The sequence below is a fragment of the Diabrotica undecimpunctata genome, chromosome 6 (assembly GCF_040954645.1).
Source record: "Diabrotica undecimpunctata isolate CICGRU chromosome 6, icDiaUnde3, whole genome shotgun sequence".
In the NCBI taxonomy this organism is placed as follows: Eukaryota; Metazoa; Arthropoda; class Insecta; order Coleoptera; family Chrysomelidae; genus Diabrotica; species Diabrotica undecimpunctata.
In genome coordinates this window covers 119,575,106-119,594,830 of record NC_092808.1, presented here as the reverse complement: position 1 = coordinate 119,594,830, position 19,725 = coordinate 119,575,106, and the positions used below count along the sequence as shown (strand labels likewise).

Here is a 19,725-nt window from a genome sequence, read left to right as displayed (position 1 = left end):
TTCTTCAAACATCTATCAAACAAATTCGTAATTGGAGGTGACTGGAATGCCAAGCATACAGACTGGGGATCAAGACTATGTACGACAAAGGGAAAAAATCTCAGACAAGCCATAGCTAACACAAACAGCTCTTACTTATCTACAGGGCAACCCACCTACTGGCCATCAGATCCAAACAAAATCCCAGATCTACTCGACTTCTTTATCCTCCATAACATGGCCTTAAATTATTTTGACATACAAGCATCCTGAGATCTGTCCACCGACCATACTCCCATAATTATTGTGACACTATCTACGCAAATTATAAAACGTCCGAATATCCCTAAGTTGACAACATCAAAAACCAACTGGAATATATTCGAGTCTTACATAAATGAAAATTTAAATTTAAATATAAGATTAAAGCAACCAGACGATATCGATAATGCTGTGCTTCTTCTCACCCAAACTATACATGCAGCCGCTGAAATAGCTACACCCCCTCAGAATGACAAAGAACCAAGTGACACCAACATACCCGTATATATAAAACGTCTTTTTGCACAAAAAAGAAGAGCCAGGCGCATATGGCAATGAAGTCGCAATCCTATAGATAAAAATGAATACAATAGAATAACACGGCAACTTAAAACTGCTCTACAAGACGCGAGGAATGATACATTTGAACTATTCATCAACAGCCTGTCAAAAGAAGACCACAGCATCTGGAAAGCAACGAAATCATTCAAGACACCTACACAGCAGATACCACCTCTAAGGAAAGCCGATGGAAGCTGGGGAAAAACTGAACAAGAAAAGGCATCAATCTTTTCTGAACATCTCTCACACGTTTTTGGTGCACCTGAACTTAATAACAATAATAACGAAGAACAAGTTATAAACTTCTTAGACGCTCCATGCCCAATGATGCTACCAATCAAATGCTTTACTTCTAATAATGTTAAAGAACAAATTTCTAGATGCAATAACTACAAAGCACCAGGATTTGACATGATCACTGGGCTAATATTAAAAAAATTACCGAGAAAAGCAATTGTCCTACTAACAATGATATATAATAGTATCATAAGATTAGCCTACTACCCGATTAATTGGAAGTTCGCACAAATAATTATGATTAGTAAACCAAATAAACCACCAAATATTACTACTTCATATAGACCAATCAGCTTACTTCCAATAATGTCAAAAATCTTAGAAAGACTTCTGCTCCAAAGATTCTCAGAAGACATCGAAATTAATTCAGTGATCCCCATACACCAGTTTGGTTTCCGCGAAGCCCATTCAACTCTACAACAGTGTCATAGGATTGTTAAAAACATTAATGTATGCCTCGAAGAGAAAAAAATTTGCACTGCTGCCTTCCTGGATATAGAACAAGCCTTCGACCGTGTTTGGCATGATGGTCTCCTGTATAAACTTAAGTCATCCTTTCCCACTCCTCACTATCTACTCTTAAAATCATACCTCACAGAACGTCACTTTCAAGTCAGATTCCTTACAGAAACCTCTCATTACTATCCCATAAAATCCGGTGTCCCTCAAGGAAGTGTCCTGGGTCCCCTCCTCCCCTCCTGTACCTCATATACACTGCTGATATTCCAACAACAAATACGACCACAGTAGCCATGTTCGCAGATGACACCGCCATAATATCCATCGATGATGACCCCCAAGTAGCATCAAGAAACCTTCAAATACACATGAACCTACTACAAGACTGGATGAAAAGATGGAAAATCAAAGTTAACCATACGTCTATAAGTCTAATCAAATTACATTCACCAACAGGAACATCATATGTCTAAGAATTAGACTGAACAACATATTACTACCAGTAAAAACAGAAGTCAAATACCTGGGAATGACACTTGATCAAAAGCTCACTTGGAAAGCACACATCTTGGCAAAAAAAATCCAAATCAACATGAAAATACGTCAAATGAATTGGTTAATAGGCCGAAAATCAGTTATCTACAGATAATAAACTTCTCTTGTATAAGTGCATAATAAAACCTATATGGACATATGGGGTGCAACTATGGGGCTGTGCAAAGCCTTCTAATACCAAAATCATTCAGAGGATCCAATCCAAAATACTCAGAATGATTTTCAATGCGCCGTGGTACGTTAGTAATAAAACACTACATGATGACTCTGGTATACCATTCGTTGAAGACGAAATCAGCAGACTTACAAGAAATTATTTAGAACATCTGCCAGCCCACCCCAACGAGGAAGCAAGACAACTACACATACAACCAGTAGTCAGACGAAGATTGAAGAGACAGTGGCCAACAGACTTTATTCACTAATTTTAATTTTAATTTTAATTTCCATTTCAATTCTAGTTTCAAATTATAATCCTACACTAATTTTATTTGTTAGTGTTAGTATAGGGAGTGTTATCAGTGGATAATTTCTCCTCTTATGTATTTGCAATACTCACATTTACTAATAGCTTGTAATAGCAGATTGTAAATTTGCAAATTTAATAAAAAAAAATAAAAAAAAATATTAGTAAAACTAAATAATATAATTATTAACATAAAATTAACTAATGTAGTAAAAAAAATGTGGAAAAATGATCAGCATTAAGTGATAAAACAAAAAGAGAACGATTTACGAATTGGTTTTGCAATAATACCAAAAATAAAATAAATTTTGCATATTTTAAAAAGAATACAGGATTTGTATTATCTCTCTAAGCCCCTATAACAGCCTTTACTGAAATGGAATTAATTTTATCCATTTATTATTTCAAGCATGCAGCACAAAATCCCCTTTTTCAAACAAAACTTAGCTCTCAGCTGCTGTTTAAGCTAGTTCAACTAACATTCATTGAAATATTTCGTATTTGTGCTAGTGTTAACCTACCTTACTGTTGCCATATTCGGTTCTCGACAATAAGAATAGATGGGGTCTCTATTATCCCTAGGATATGGTTGTTCGGTTGTGGCCTATGTGTGCTTTAGACATATGTGGTAAACATAATTACGTGCCAATCCATTAATATTAGAGATTTTATTAGTTTACGAGGGACTTCGAAAAAATATTCAAGTGCTTTAGAAAAAAGATCTATATCCTGCGGATTTATCTTTATTTGGGCCATTAACGGATTATTAGCGCCACATAAAACTATTATATAAAAAGACAATATGTTTAGCAGATTTTTATTTTAATTTATTTTAACATTATAAAGTAATATAAGGTTGAATGCTCAAATAAATGAACTTTAATCAAATAAAAGGCAGATATCGAGCACAGTTTATTTAATAAATCTTGCGTAAGTACTTTCGTTTCTAGGGGCTTCTGAAATAAGCCAAGAAACGTTTTTTCAACTGAAGAAAATTAATTAACTTCGAAAAAACTCTCGAAGTTAATGGTTGATAAAAATCTTTTATGTACTATAACGTTTTAGACTTAGTTCGTCAAATTTGGGCTATCCAACAATTTATGACATTTTCAGTATATTAGGGGGAAGCCCGGGGGTAAAAGTAGTAAACTTTTATGCATCTTTTTTAGGTTCTCAAAATTATAATTCTTGGCAAAATTCAGCTTGTTCGAATGATTTTTAGGGGTCAATCAGTCATCAGACCTACACAGAGAGAACAAAAAGGATGTTAGAAACAGCAGAGATGAAAACACTTAAAATAATTGATAGTAAAATACTCTGGGACAGAGCTAGAAGTACATATATACGACGAAGATGCAAGTTGAAGAACATTAAAAACAGGGTAAGAAATAAAAGAGTAAAATAAAACAATCATATAAGCCTAAAGAGAACAAATAGAGTAGTAAAGACGGCAATGGATGGTTTAATAGAAAAACGATCAGTCGGAAGACCACGAAAACGATGTAACGACAATTTACTAGAGGGACATTGCAAAACAGTGTCATGTTTAAACAAATAAAGCTGTATTGGTGTATATATCTTTTAAAAAATAGTAAACATTATTGTTATAAATATATGTTTTATATCTTTGGAATTTATTAGACTGAACATTCGCAAGTTTCATTATAGTATACAGGATGTTTCAAAAAAAGGTAACCCCGTCTCTAGGGTAGGTAAAAAACTGAAAAATAATTGGGGTTTTTGCTTAGTAAAAAATTTTTGTAACGCCATACGTTTTCAAGATACAGGGCGTTGAAGAAAAAAAATTTAAGCATTTTTTACGATTTTGCAAAAACTACTGGCAACACTGTAATGAAATTTTGTACGAATATGTTTTGGAAGCTGATACATCCCATGAATTTGTTTTTATATCTGACTCTCATAGAGGGCGCTAGTTACACGGATCGTACTAAGTATTAGTCAATATAACTTTTTTAACAGTATAATTATTATTAATCAAAATTTCAAGTAAACTTAACATCATTCAATTTTACACGAAAATGTTACTCTTGGTAAAACTCGATACTGTGTACCGTTTTCGGAATATTTTAATTTGAAAATTATGAAGTAATAATTGAAGCTGGTATAAAATAGTTAGTAATTAAACAAAACTCACAAGAAGAAAATTAAATTAATGACTAAGAACATAAAATAAAATTCAATTACAGTAAGTGTTTAAAATGCCCTCCATTTTCGCGAATACACAAGTCTATTCTTTTTTCTAAAGATTCCATTAACCTTCTAAACGGTAGGGGATCAGCTATGATGTCATTAAATTGACGTTGAATTCTTTCTTCCAATTCTTGGCGCGAATTTACCTCTGTAGCATAGACTTTTTTCTTAATATACGACCAAACTGCGTAGTCCAAGGGTTAAAATCGCATGACCAAGGAGGCCAATGAATCGGAGCTTCTGCACCTCTACCAATCCATCGATTCGGAAAATGATTACTCAACCAATTGCGACACCTTCTATCAAAGTGTGGTGGAGCTCCATCGTGCATAAAAAATAAAGATCTTCGATCGCTTAGCGTTAAATCTTCTACTATCTCGAATAAGGAATTGTTTAAAAAATCAAGATACATATCACCATTTAAATTTCCAGGTAGAATATGATAACCTATTAATAAACCTAAAGTTGCTGTCCAAACATTAACTTTAAATGAGTGTTGGTAATGTGATACCCTTTTGACTCGTGGATTCTCAACACACCAGTAGTGTGCATTATGGGAGTTAAACATACCTTGTCGCATAAAGGTGGCCTCGTCCGTAAAAAGAATGCATTTTAAAAAATTTGGATTGTGGGCTGTCCTTTGTTGCAATGTTTCACAAAAATCCACTCTAACCGGTAGATCATCTGGCAAGAGCTCTTGGACTTATCTGTAATGATAAAGATGTAATTGCTGTTCTTTCAGTATCCGCCAAGTACTTGAAGAAGAAGTATTTGTTTGTCTTGCTATATTCCTTACGCTAACTGTTGGATCTTGATCAAGTAAATTTAAAATATTTCCTTTATTATTATTGTTCTTGTTGTTCTTGGTCTACCAGAATCTATTTTATTTGGTCTCACATTCCCAGTTTCTCGACATCGTCGTTCAACGGCTCTAAATGTTTTTTTACTTGGTAATTTTCTTCTAGTAAACTTTTCTGCATAACGTGTCACAGCTGCACTAGAACATTCTAAACATTCGCCTAAGGTTAATAATATGTCAGTGTATTCAACATTTGAGTACATTTTGATTTGATTTTACAAATAACAAGGTTTCAAAACTCTAATTATTGTTGATTTATCGTCATAACAATCAATAAATGTCAGATTTCCATGGCACACTTGGAGAAAATAGAGGTATACCTATTGGAACTTTATCATTACTACCAGGATCAATTATTACTTCATAATTTTCAAATCAAAATATTCCGAAAACGGTACACAGTATCGAGTTTTACCAAGAGTACCTTTTTCGTTTAAAATTGAATGATGTTTAGGTTTACTTGAAACTTTGATTAATAATTATACTTTTAAAAAAGTTATATTGACTATCACTTAGTACGATCCGTGTAACTAGCGCCCTCTATGAGAATCAGATATAAAAACAAATTCATGGGATGTATCAGCTTCCAAAACATATTCGTATAAAATTTCATTACAATGTTGCCAATAGTTTCGGCAAAATCGTAAAAAATGCGTAAATTTTTTTTTCTTCAACGCCCTGTATCTTGAAAACGGATGGTGTTACAAAAATTTTTTACTAAGCAAACCCCAATTATTTTTCAGTTTTTTACCTACCCTAGAGACGGGGTTACCTTTTTTTGAAACACTCTGTATATTGTATGTATACTAAACATTGTAATTGATTAATATTGTAATAGGATGTATTATATTTATTGTAACTTTGAATTAATTCATGCAACATGTTAAACTTATTCTGTTCCTAAAAACCAATTATTTATGTAGTCACTTATAAACTGTGGAACTTACTTGAGCGACCAAAATATTTTCTGTGAGCTGTTCAAAGTTAAAGTGGCTCAAGTAAAGGACTAACTAATGATTTTCGACATATTGTCGTCGACGTTATCTCTTCCAGAAGTAGCAGTGGTGTAACAATAAATCCTCTTAGTCTCTGACAAGATCGACACTCACATGATGTAACGGCATCCATAGGCTCTAACGCTCGGTGGTTTCACGACATCGCCGAGAAGACGGCGTCACGGTTACTATCGAAAACCACAAATTGTCTTAAGTCGAACTTAGGAACTGACTTCTGCGAAAACCGATGTGTCTTATTGAAGCCAATATCACCACCTAATTAGTTCGGCTCCGTGTCGTACGTTTCACGGTAATTGGGAATATTAATCGTAATTTAGGCGATTATTTGTAAGTGTGGGTCAGATGGGAAAAACCTTATTTAACGGGAGTTTGCGGTTAAATATTACTTAATGCAAAATTAAAGCTAATAAAATCAATCAGCTGAATGGTTTTAAATAAATAAGAGTTAATTTTTTAAACAACAAAATAAATTTTAAGCAATGACTTTTACAGCTCTTTTCGTCATCGCATTGAGTTATTAATATCATATTATCAAATATATATATATATATATATATATATATATATATATATATATATATATATATATATATATATATATATATATAAGCAAGGTTCCTACAGCCTCTGCCGCTTCTCTCTCGCTTTTCGACAGCCATCGTTTTCTGTCCATCCATTTGTCTTCTTTGATGGCTCTATCTCTCATTATGTACCGTACATTTTCTTCTCAGGCAACTGAAGGCCTTCCCCTGCGTCTTCTTTATTGTGGTATGTAATTTAAAGCTTTCTTTGTTCATTTATCTTTATTCATTCGCTTCACGTGACCATACCATACTAGTTGTCTCATTTCAATTCTGTCTACACTCAAATATACACTATTTGTCCTCCTTCTAATATCTTCATTCCTGATATGATCTTTTTTGGATACACCAAACGCTCTCCTTAGAAAATCTATTTCTACTACTTCTATTCGTTTTCTATCTTTTTCCGTAATCTGCCAAACTTCTGCCCGATAAGTCATAATAGGCTCTACCAAGATTCGATAGATTGTCAATTTCGTTTCTTGTCTAATATCTTTAGACCATAGTAGAGAGTTTAGAATGTTTACCGCTTTTTTTCCCTGTTGCGTTCTGTTTTCGTTGTCTCTTTTGGTAGTGCCTTCTTTAGATATTATAGATCCAAGATATTTATATCCGTGACATGTTTTTGTGTTTCTAATTTCTAACTCTGGATCTTCTTTATCATCTCCTATTTTAAGATACTCTGTCTTTGACATATTCATATTGAGGCCCCATTTTTCATATTATTTCTTTAGTTTTCTAAACATGTAGTCCATGTCTTTCTCATCATTCGCTACGACTACCTGATCATCTGCGAAAAATAAAGTGTTTAGACATTTACCACCGCCTATGTCTATTCCCATTCCGGATACTTGTTTCCTCCACTGCTCTAGCCATGATTGAATATATATTTTAAATAAGGTCGGAGATAGACAACATCCTTGTTTAATCCCCTTTGTTATTGGAAATGATTCAGATGTAAAATTTCCTTCTTTAACTACACTTCTTGCATTTATGTATATATTTGCGATAACATCCACATAATCCCTACTGAGACCTACTTTCGTCAATGTTTGAAACAGTATTTCAAAGGCAGCGTATCGTATGCCTTCTCTAAATCTACAAACAATAGGTGGGTAGATAGATTTCTTGCCTTCCGTTTTTCGATTACCTACTGCAGAACGAATATACTATCAGTGCACGATCTTACTGCACGAAATCCATTTTGTTCTTCTATGTCTTCGCACTCTGATTCTGTTCTTTCTTTTATTATTCGACCGTACAACCTCTTCACTGACCTAATAACAGTTATTCCCCTATAATTAGAGCTTTTGCGTTTATCTCCCTTCTTGAATATTAAGCTGATGTATCCAACATTCCAATTATCAGGGATATTTTGTCCATTTAAGCATTTGTTAAATAGTTGAACCACCATCTTCTGTAAAATTTTTGGTCCATAATTTACATAGAGACGAGGAGCCTTAGTGTTATCTTTACTCACTTCATTGTAGATATGTATATATTCTCGTATCTCTTCATTTCTTTTTCCCTTTTTCTTGGTCTCGGTGAGATTACATATTTCTATTTTTCTTTCTGCTAATTCTTTAAATACTTCTGCTGTTTGCTGGTCTGTTATATTTCGGAGAGTTTTTTTTATTGAGGTGGAGTCAATAAATACTCTTTCAGACCTAAAGCATTGCTGTTCTTCTCCTAATGTTATACATTTTCTAATATTATGTCAATAAGTTTCTATGCTATCACGTTTATTGTTTATTAATTCTATTATTTTGTACCAAATTTCTGTATTCATCTCAGGGGTAATAGCGTTCAATTTACTGAGCGTAAATAAATGAGGCATTATGAGTTCGAATACAACTAAGATGAGCACTATTAAAAGAATCTCTCAGGAAGGGACAGCGATTTTTCTTCAGGACGGGACAAGGGACAAGTGGCGCTTTGTCTTGCTTTCCAGTGTGGTCATGTACACAATTTTATTATTTCACTACCTCAACAATAATATATTAGAAAATAGAACTGACAAAAACATTGACGAGGAATTGAAAAACTTCTTTATAGCAGCAAAAAATAAGATTATTAAATACTACAATAACACAAATTGGGTGTAATGCATTTCTCTAGTAATCGATATCCTCCACCAATTGGACGCTTTCGATTTATTGAAATGGGGCCGTACCTAAGAACAAGAAACAGACAAAACTCGAATTATATAAAGAAATATGAAAAAAAGTGCTTAAACCTAACAGCAACAAGGAAATTGGTTCTTTTTCCGTGACCCTGATTGCGAGGACAATCTCAAAATTTTGTCATTGTATAAAAAAGGTCCGCCTTGATGACAAACTTGATCGACATCTAGCAGAACGCGAAGACGGAAACGTGGACATCTTATCTTGGTGAAAAGACAATCAGAATATATTTCCTACCATGGCTTGTTTGGCCAGGGATATCCTATAAATTCCAAGCTACGTTTTTAATATAATTAAAAAATACTTATGATATTCTTACTCAATCGTTTTTCCTTCGTAAGGATGTAGTGGCCTCATGTAATTTGTTTGACTATTTCTGTTGAATTATCTCCCTCCTGTGCGTGCTGTTTTGCTTCGGAGAATGACTAACCACTCATCTTCTTTATTTGGTCCGATCATCGTACTGGAGATCTTCCTCTGGATCTTTTACCCGCTATATTACCTTCAACTATCATTCGCTCCATGCCTTCTCTTCTTATAGTTATATGTCCAAAATATCTTAGTATATTTTGGTTGATAGTTGTTATGAGTATAGTTTTTATGTTAAGTTCTGCTAGAATTAATTTGTGCCATTTGTACGATGGGCAGTGCATTGTATGCGCAACATTCTACGGCGGACCCACATTTTAAATGCCATTATACGCTTTGAATCGGCTTTTTTTATTATTCAAGTTTCTTAAGCATATGTTGCGATAGGAAATATCAATGCTCGAATAAGGCATAATTTTGTGATTTTTGTGATATCAGTGTTCTTCAAAACTTTTGTGAGTTTAGCTTTTGTCGATCTGGCCACTGTGATGCGTCGACGGATCTCGTCTTCGCATTATCCACTGTTAGTAATAATAGAGCCTAAGTAATTAATTTGCCTGACCACTTCGTAATCTGCCATGATTTTTATCTCTGCCTAGTTGTTTCTAATTCTATCGATGATCATCACTTTGATTTTCTGTATATTTATTTTTAAACCATATTCCGTACTCACTCTGCCTAGCCTATTTATAATTTGTTCCAGCTCTTCAGGTGATGACGCCAATATAACAGTGCCATCAGCATAACGTAGATTTTTGATTTTTCTTCCTCCTATCGTTGTTCCACCTTGCCATTCCTCAATAACTTGATACATAATATGTTCACCATATATATTGAATAGAATAGGGGATATTATGCATCCCTGTCGAACTTTTAATTTGAGGTTTTTCCAAACCACATTATTAACTCTTACACAAGCAGTAATATTTACATATAGTTTTTGTAATAAATAGATTAGATGTTCTGGCGTACCCATTTCTCCAAGTATATGCCACATTGTATCCCACTTTACGACATCGAAGGCCTTGGAATAGTCAACAAAGCATAAATATGTTTCTATGTTAAACTCTCGAGATTTTTTGATAATTTAACGAATATTAGGAATGTGTTCTTTTGTTCCTCTACCTGGGAAGAATCAGCATTGTTCTTGGGGAATTTTTGGTAACAGAATTGATTTTAGTCCTTCATTGATGATGGTTAGAAGTACTTTGCTCTCGTGAGACATCAATGCTACTGTACGGTAATTACTGCAATCTGTCGGTGAACCTTTTTTATATATGGGAATAAATGTGAGTTTACCCCAGTCATTTGGCCATTTTCCGGTATTCCAGATCTCATTGCAAATTCTAAGCATTACTTCCGTCCCTAATTCTCCCATTTCTTGAGTGTTGTAGCTGTTATTCCATCCTTTCCTTCTGCTTTTCTAAGTTTTAGCTTTTATTGCTGCCTCAATTTCTGATTTCAATATTTGAGGTTCTTTTTCATAACTTCTTTTCTCTGTATTATTGTCTAGGTCATTGTTAGAGAATAATATTTCGCAATATTGTTTTCACACCACTGCGATACCGTCTGAGTTTATTATGGTATTTCCACTATTATCTTTGAGGATTTGTGTCTGCGGTTTGAATTCTCGGCTGGATACTTAATTTTTGAAAAAAGTTTTTCAGATTCTTAGCTGTCAGCATGTTCCTCTAGCTGCACACATATGTTTTTAATATAATTAGTTTTGTCCCTTTTGCACAAGTGTTTTGTGATTGTATTTATGGTGCATATCTCTATTTCCTTTTGTTTTAAATTTGATGTACCGTTTCTAAGTTTTCGTCTCTCTTCTACAAGGTTGAGAGTCTCTTTAGTCATCCAATGTTTTTTGCTAGCTGTTTATCTTTGAGATTATTTTTGTTGATGGCTTCAGTGTCCAAGTCTTTGTGTATTTCCACGTTTTGTCAGGGTCTCTGGTAGTTACTGGTAGGTCAGCTTCTGCTAATGCTTCTCTAAACTTTTCTGGATGTTTTGGAATCAATTTTTTTCTTTTATTTGTGATTGTTTTACTGTGTAACTTAATGCGAAATTCTGCTTGTAACATTTTGTGGTCGGAACCACAGTTTGCAGTTGGTTTTGTCTTCACGTTGATTATTGAGCTTCTCCATCATTGAGTGTCAAGAATATAATCTATTTGATTCTTGCATTGTCCTCCAGGCGAAGACCATATTGATAATCTCCTCCGTGGATGATCTTGAAACATTATTTTTACTATACTCAGATTCATATCGATGGCAAATTGAAAGAGCCGTTCATCTCGTTCATTTTGCTCGGCTAAGCCATGCTCAACTATCGTTCCTTTCAAATGGTCATCTATTTTAGTTTTTTCTATTTTTGCATTCCAATCTCCTATTATTATCATTGGTTCTTTTTTGGGAATGTTAGAGATTTCTCATATATCAGGTGGTATGTTTTTTCTACTGTATCTTATATAAATAAAAAAAAAATATATACCGCAGGCACGGGAATGGGCGATGACCTCTGATCAGTGCTTAGACACCGGGTTAGAAGTTCTTTGTAGATCAGTAATATGGTTCGCGGCATTTTATACTTTGGCTGGTGTTCTATCTCCAGCGCATATCGATGGTAGTGGTTGTTGAAAGAGGGCTGGCTGTTGGCGTCCAATGACGGAGTTATCGTTACAATATATATATATATATATATATATATATATATATATATATATATATATATATATATATATATATATATATATATATATATATATATATATAATATGTAAAAGATAAAATCTTTTAGCGAAAGCCGCTATCGCTTTATTAAATTAAATGGCCAAATATATGGCCTAGGAGGACAAATTCGTTAAACTTCCCGTGCTCGAATCGGTATCAATAAAGTGTTATGATCATTTCGGCCTATCCCAGCCTCATCAGACACTTGGGCTGATACAAATTTAAACTCGGAAAGTCCAACGAATGTCTAAATGAAGTTTTGGGAGACATTCGTTGGACTTTCTGAGTTTGAATTTGTATCAGCCCAAGTGTCTAATGAGGCTGGGATAGGCCGAAATGATCATAACACTTTATTGATACCGATTCGAGTACGAGAAGTTTAACGAGTTTGTCCTCCTAGGCCATATATTTGGTCATTTAATTTAATAAAGCGATAGCGGCTTTCGCTAAAAGATTTTATCTTTTACATATATATATATATATATATATATATATATATATATATATATATATATATATATATATATATATATATATATATATATATATATATATATACACCCGGTATTTTAGGCGCCTCGCCCTTCCGGTAGGGATCTATGGAGGAGTATCACTGAGCCGCAAGCCCTTATCTCTTCCGTACTGCTCCACCATAGGCCGATCAGACACCATCATATTCTAGTCTAAGCCGCAGATTCATTTAGAATTTTAAAATGCTGCGTTAGCCTTTTTGTTTTCTGTACACCGAGCTGGGGATCGAACCAGTGAACCACTTGCAGTGAAGCGAGTGAGAACCGGCCGCCCAGCCCGCTTGGCTATCTGACCGACCGATTTGATTTAAAATACAATTAAAATTATTTCGTGTTTTGTCAGTTTCTTTTAATCTGATTTTTGGCAAATTTTCTTCAGTTTTTATGTTTAATTTTAGAGATTTTAGAGAATTTGGAGATTCTCTTTTTACTATTATTTATGTTTTTGTTATTTTTCCAATTTATTTTCTTGTAAATATTCCAAATAATTGTAGCCTACAGAACAGTCTAATATAATAAATATTTTAAAGTAATTGGTAAAACGAGACATCCCTTAATACAGAGATTACACATTTTTCGGTTATGTTAGTAATTTAAAATATATCAATTTTGTGCACATATTGCGTGTACTATAAGCTTAATAAATGATCAAGTTGTCTAAAATTTCTCTTGAGTTATTTCAGCAAGAGCAATAACGAAAGAAGATTATTCCAGGTTTTCAAGAAATAATATTTCGTATATCCACATGACATGAGATTTTATCTACCGACACGACAGTGTTTCAAAACGAAAAAACGCTGAAAGGGGAAAACTCACTGCAAAATAACAGTCTGATAACAGTCCACAGACATATGTGACATTTAGATATAAAAAATAATCCTCTTTTCTGACCAATAACTATTTCCGAATTCGGTTTTGGGGGAGGCTTGTAATCTTCGGCATTTTACGGTGTATTTTCAATCTACCAAATGTGAAGGCGTATTTTTCTGCCCTTTATATAGGTTTTTCTGTGCGAGTTATGCGGTCTGAAATGTCTTTTGTGCACTTCATTTCAGATCCTTTTCGGAGATTAGACCACGCTTTTCGGTATATAATTACGTAATTAATTTTTCTGGCTTACGGACCGAAAATTTCTATTATGTGACACACGATCTTCGTTATTTACTACAGATTAAATTGCGTTCTGTATTTCGATACAGTATATGTTTTCCTATTTTCTTTACTGGGTGTTTTGTTATAATAACTGGTAACTGTAATAGATTTTAATACTTACTTCCTATCATATCAAAATTGGAAAACGTAAAATAGTAAAAGGGGTCGGTGGAGAGTATAGACGTTTGTGTCCAATCGGTTCGTTGACTTTTTTTATGTTTTTTGGAGCGTAAATTCTATTTTTTGAGAGTACGGGACTGAAAACCCGTCAGATAATTTGTTATTAACAATTTAATTGTTTAAATGATTGTATATCCTAAATAATCAGTAACATAAAATGGCGTTTGGTAAACTTTAATCCGATTGTTAAAACCAGCGTAATAACAAATTTCGTGAAAAAGAATTGCAAACATTCGACACAAATTGCATTAAAAAGATGTAAAGTAATTTGTTTATAAGAGACTTAAACAAATTTTAAGCTATAAATTTTGAACATCTGGATAATTAAATTAATTTTCAATATCTCGGCAAAAATTTAACATAGAAACATTTAGCAAAGCTTAAAATATACATTTTAAATTATTATGTAACTTCCATTAACCAAACTGCCAACGTTTACGGCTGCATTTTGTTTAAAACTCTTACAAACAAATTAATTTACCACTTTTTAACGATAATTTTAACTATAAAATACTATATTTTTTTAAAAGTGAAATGTCGATAGTAATTGCCATACTAGTCGGTAAGTTTTGATTTGGTTTGAGTCTTCTTACGAGTCTCTCTGGTGACGGGTAGACCCAGAAACACGTGCTAGAGAATGGTTAGAGAGTCACAACCGTCTACGTATATTTATATTATATTTTTTTTATTTATGATGATACAGCTATGAGTGTTGTTGAATCAACATGGATTATAAGTATGTATTGATTTTTTTTCGCTGTGAGTTGACCGTGCGCCCCAAAGCACGTTAATAAAAGTTCCACATCTTGTTCAAGAATTAACATAGGCACATTTATCAAAGCTTAAAATGTTCGTTTTAAGTTGTTCTATAATTTCTATTAGCCAGATTTTTAAAGATTATAGCTTAATTTTGTTTAAATCTTTTATAAACAAATTAAAAGTTCCACATCTTGTTTAACAATTAACATAGGTACATTTACCAAAGCTTTTGATCAAGATTATCTCTTACCAAGATTATAGCTTAATTTTGTTTAAATCTCTTCACTAAATAAACAAACCAATTCACAAATTTTGGTGAAATTTTTAAGGTATAATTGTTATATTTTTTTTATTAAAGATAAAATAATTTTGTAAAGGTTTTTTAAACTGAAACACTTACTTTTAAGAACAAGGTGTTTTGAAGGTGAATCGTACGTACGAAAGCTGATTATACTTGGAAAACCCCATCGAATGTCTTTTTTGCAATTGTTTTTCATGAAATGTGTTATACCTCAGGTTCTTACAATCTGATCAAAATTTACCAAACTCCATTTGATTCATTTTTTTTTAAAGGAACAATTTCATTTTAGTTCAACCCCACTCATGGAGTATTTAATTAAGTTTTTAGTATACAAAAAGATGTTCTCTTATAAAGTCTGGATGCAACATTGACATATTTACTTAATTTTTGCATTTAAAAAACTATTATGTAATAATAGTAACTTCTTATGGAATGTTTGCAAACGTCAAACTTTTTTTTTCGTCTTTATAGAGGGGGTGGGTCTGGAATCTTTAAAAGACATCTCAGTCCAGGACGCCGCCTGACTAACTTTAGTGCAGGATTCGTTCTTCGTACTCCCGGCGATAGTTCCCGAGGTACTTTAAAATGCCCTCTCGTCGCCAAGTCTACGCCGAACGCCTACCTGCTAAACCAGACCCTCCTTTGTCATCCAGCGATCCGGAAGCGGAATGACGGCTGTAAGGCCGGCATCACTTCCGAAGTACTACCTTTATTCATTCATGCTCCATTCATACACATCCACATTCTATTCATCAGCAAGGAGGCTCCCCGTCTCGTTCCAGGTAGCGCGTAAAAGACACTCATCGCTCCTAGTTCGGCATCATTCCCAGATGGGCATTTCCTCCTTCCCCACAGTCTGACTCACGCATTCTCTAACTCATACAGTGTAACCCACTTTTCTAGCTTCACCTTTCAGCATCATTCACTCTTACCTTTAGCGTTGGTCCAGCTGTCTTTCTTCCTCTTCCTTTTTCTTGATCACTGCACGGATATAGCTGTGTATGTTAGTCCAACCTAATTTATTTTCAATCATTCTCTCAATCATTTCTCTCACTGTAACAAAATTTACACCTGTCTCTCTCTCCATTCTGTTCCGTTATACTATCCATCTGCTGCAATCTAACATCGTATGTGTCACAGTGTCCGAGTATCCACAGTATAGGCATTCATCTGGGCCATATAGGCCTTTTCGATCCTATAGAGGTAGGCCCTAAAACACCCGTATCCTGTGAGCACCTGCGTCAGGAAATAATCCAGTCGCCTGTGGCCACAGTCCACCCAATCTCTTATGTTTGGTATCAGCATTTTCGTCCACTTCCGTGTTGTTCCATTCTTCTTGCCATCTTTCAACTGACCTTTCCCTTTCCTGTCTTCTCTCGGCCACAGTAAGGTTTGGGCCTCTTCTCTCATAAAGCTCTTTTCTTTCCACCGCCAAAACATGCAACGGAACACATCCACTGATGGTGCATAAGGCTGCCGCAGACACAGTCCTGTAGGCGCATGCCACTCGCAACAGACTTGTTCTGTCCACTCGTATCATGAGACTCCTATAGGCCGTTACCTCTACCGTAGAGGACGATCGACTGTACAACACCGTGTAAGACCCTCCTCCTTTCGAATTTGGATCCTCCAATGTTCGGCATCACCCTCCTCAACGCAGCCGCACTATTCGCAGCCTTCCGGACCACCTCCCGCACGTGCTCCCCCCATTTTTCATACTGGTGCAATGTCACTCCTAGATACTTTACTTGTTTCTTGGGTGTTAGACATGCTCCCGCACATTTTAATTCAATATTTTGCCTGTTCCTTGTCCCCTTCAGAATGATGCCGCCTGCGTTTCGAACCCGGTATTTGAGATCTGGCTCATCCCGGGCCACTACCAGTACAGCGAGGTCATCCGCGGATGCGAAGGGGGTTGTACCCTCTCCTTATTCAGAGTGCATAACCCCGTCATATGCCAGATTCCATAGTGTCGGGACCAAGACAGATCCCTGGGGTACCCCGGCCGTCACGTCCACAATCGTTCCCTTTTTAAACCATAATCCTTCTCTCGGACAAATACTCCGCCACCAAATTCATCAGGTAACCAGGACATTCTCTCTCCTCCATTGCCTTCATTACCTCGTTCCACTGCAACGTATTAAATGCATTCTTAACATCAAACAACAGCAGGGCCGCCCAGCGATGTTCATGCCCTCTGTTGTGAAATGCTTCGAGTACACTCATGATTGCATCAATCGTGCTTTTCCCTTTACAAAAACCAAATTGCCTCCGAGATAAACCACCTGACCTCTCAATCATGTCGTCTATGCGTACTCGTAGCGTCCTTTCATACAGCTTACTGATGCATGGAAGAAGATAGATGGGGCGATACTTTTCCCTAGCTTTGGGAAGCAGTATTAACCTCGATGTCCTCGAAGGCTCAGGAAAGATTTGTGCTTCCAGCAGTGCATTCATGTGTTCCAGAAGCCACGCAGGTTCCATCCAGCCTAGACCCTTCACCGCCTCAGGTGGTATCTGATTTAGTCCGGGGAACCTACGAATCTTCAGTGAACTCAATGCTTCGATAAGTTCATCCATGGTAAAGGGTACAGCCCGCCCAGCTCCTTCATCCCTCCATACACCATGATATCTGCCGTCCAGAAAGAGCTCTCTTGTTACCTCGAGCTTCTTGTCCATAGGCATTTCGTAAAGAGAATACGCATGGAACTTCTTCATGACGATCTTGTATCCCTTATCTAAACGTCACACTGATCAGTTACTATCCTCAAAACTACCTCAGAACTACCTCCAAACCCCTCCCCAATCGCAGACGTTCAAGAGACTTTGCTTATTGGAAACATAGCTTTCTTATCATGGGCTACGGATGGAGACCATTCGATTACATACTTCTCGCGACTGCACACTACATGGAATAGTAAACGCAGTGTCATGCTTGTTAATAGAATATTTTATTAATAGAATAAAATAAAATTTACTTATCTTATTATCTCTCTTTAATCTTACAATCAAATCGAATCGAATCAAACATCGAATTTAATACAATAAAACATATAATTAAATCAATTATTGAATCAAATATTTAATCAAAAATCGAATCGATTATTTAATCAATTATCAAATATATTATTGAATAGAATCGATTTAAATAGATTATCGAATTAAATCGAATCGATTCAAATAGATTATCGAATTAAATCGAATCAGATATCGAATCGAATCGAATCAAGTTAACATTCGATAAACGATTTGATCACCGAATCGAATCGAATCAATTATCGAATCGAATTGATTATCGAATGGAATCGTTTATCGAATCGATTATCTAATCGATTATCGAATCGAAACGATTATAGAATCGAATCGAATCGAATAGAAATAAAACAAAATAAAATAAAATAAAGTAAAAACCATCGCTCTTTGCTAAGATAATAAGAAAGCAGTCACATCCCGTTTTTTTTTAAACTTGTATGTCCTGGTAAATGGAGCATCCGAGATGCCTTTTTGCGGTGATATAGTTTTCTTAGGGGTGCGGTGTGAGTCTTTGTTCCTTGTTAACGTTTAATTTTGCGAAACTTTTAGAATTTCTTCTTCTCCAAATGCGTACCCGTTCAGCGAGCCAGTAACCTTTGATTTTGTTATTGATCACTAGCTCTCTGCACTAGGGTTTTGTGTGTGCCAGACGATCGACTGCCAATTTGGAAATCGATGTTTGCTTACCTCTCCAGCCGACCACCCGGAGGGTCTGGAAACCAAGCCCATGCCTAAAGGTATACGGACTTAATTCTCAGGAATTAAGGTTGCTTTATCTGGGGTAACTGTTTAAAACAGTTGCTATCCTCTTTTGGAAGACCTAAAACTCATAAGAAAATTAACTAAATGGTGTGAAGTAATAGTATTCATTTTAGGGGGTGAAACATGCAGTCCTTTCTACTGAAGGTAGTCTCGTCGGTAAACAAAATATTTCTAATAAAATTAACATTTAGAGTGTTTTCTATTAACAACAAATCGCAAAATCCAATCCTTTTAGGATAATCTTCAACCAATAACTCTTAAACCGTTGTTAAGTGATAGGGTTTAAGCAGCTGATCCTTCAAACGGCTCCAAACCCTTACGTGAGGAACATTTATTTGAGCAGCTATTACCCTTGTACTTGTTTCAGGGACTTCTTCAATGATTTCTAAAATGTCTTCATCAGTTGCTTCCATTATTGGACGACCACTATTGCCAGCAACTTGCGGTTGGAATGTATCCGTTTCCCGTAAACGACGATCAATGGTCAGAAATAATCATTTATCGGGTGTATTTCGATTGGGGTATTGTACTGGATAACGCCTTGCGGCTGCGGCACTATTTCCTTGACATTCACCTACGATATTCCCGATAGTTTATTGAAATCATAATTTAATCTGATCCAACTTACCCAAAGTTAAATGCATATCTGCCATTTCCTGAAATGTGTAGGCCATTGTAATATCAATATTTTTAATATT

General features: G+C 35.1%; 1 protein-coding gene across 1 annotated transcript in view; it reads left to right on the top strand.

The window, feature by feature from the left end:
* Window positions 1-19,725, top strand: part of ths (thisbe) — a 689,099-nt gene that overhangs the window by 524,999 nt on the left and 144,375 nt on the right. The gene's annotated exons all lie outside the window — the stretch shown is intronic.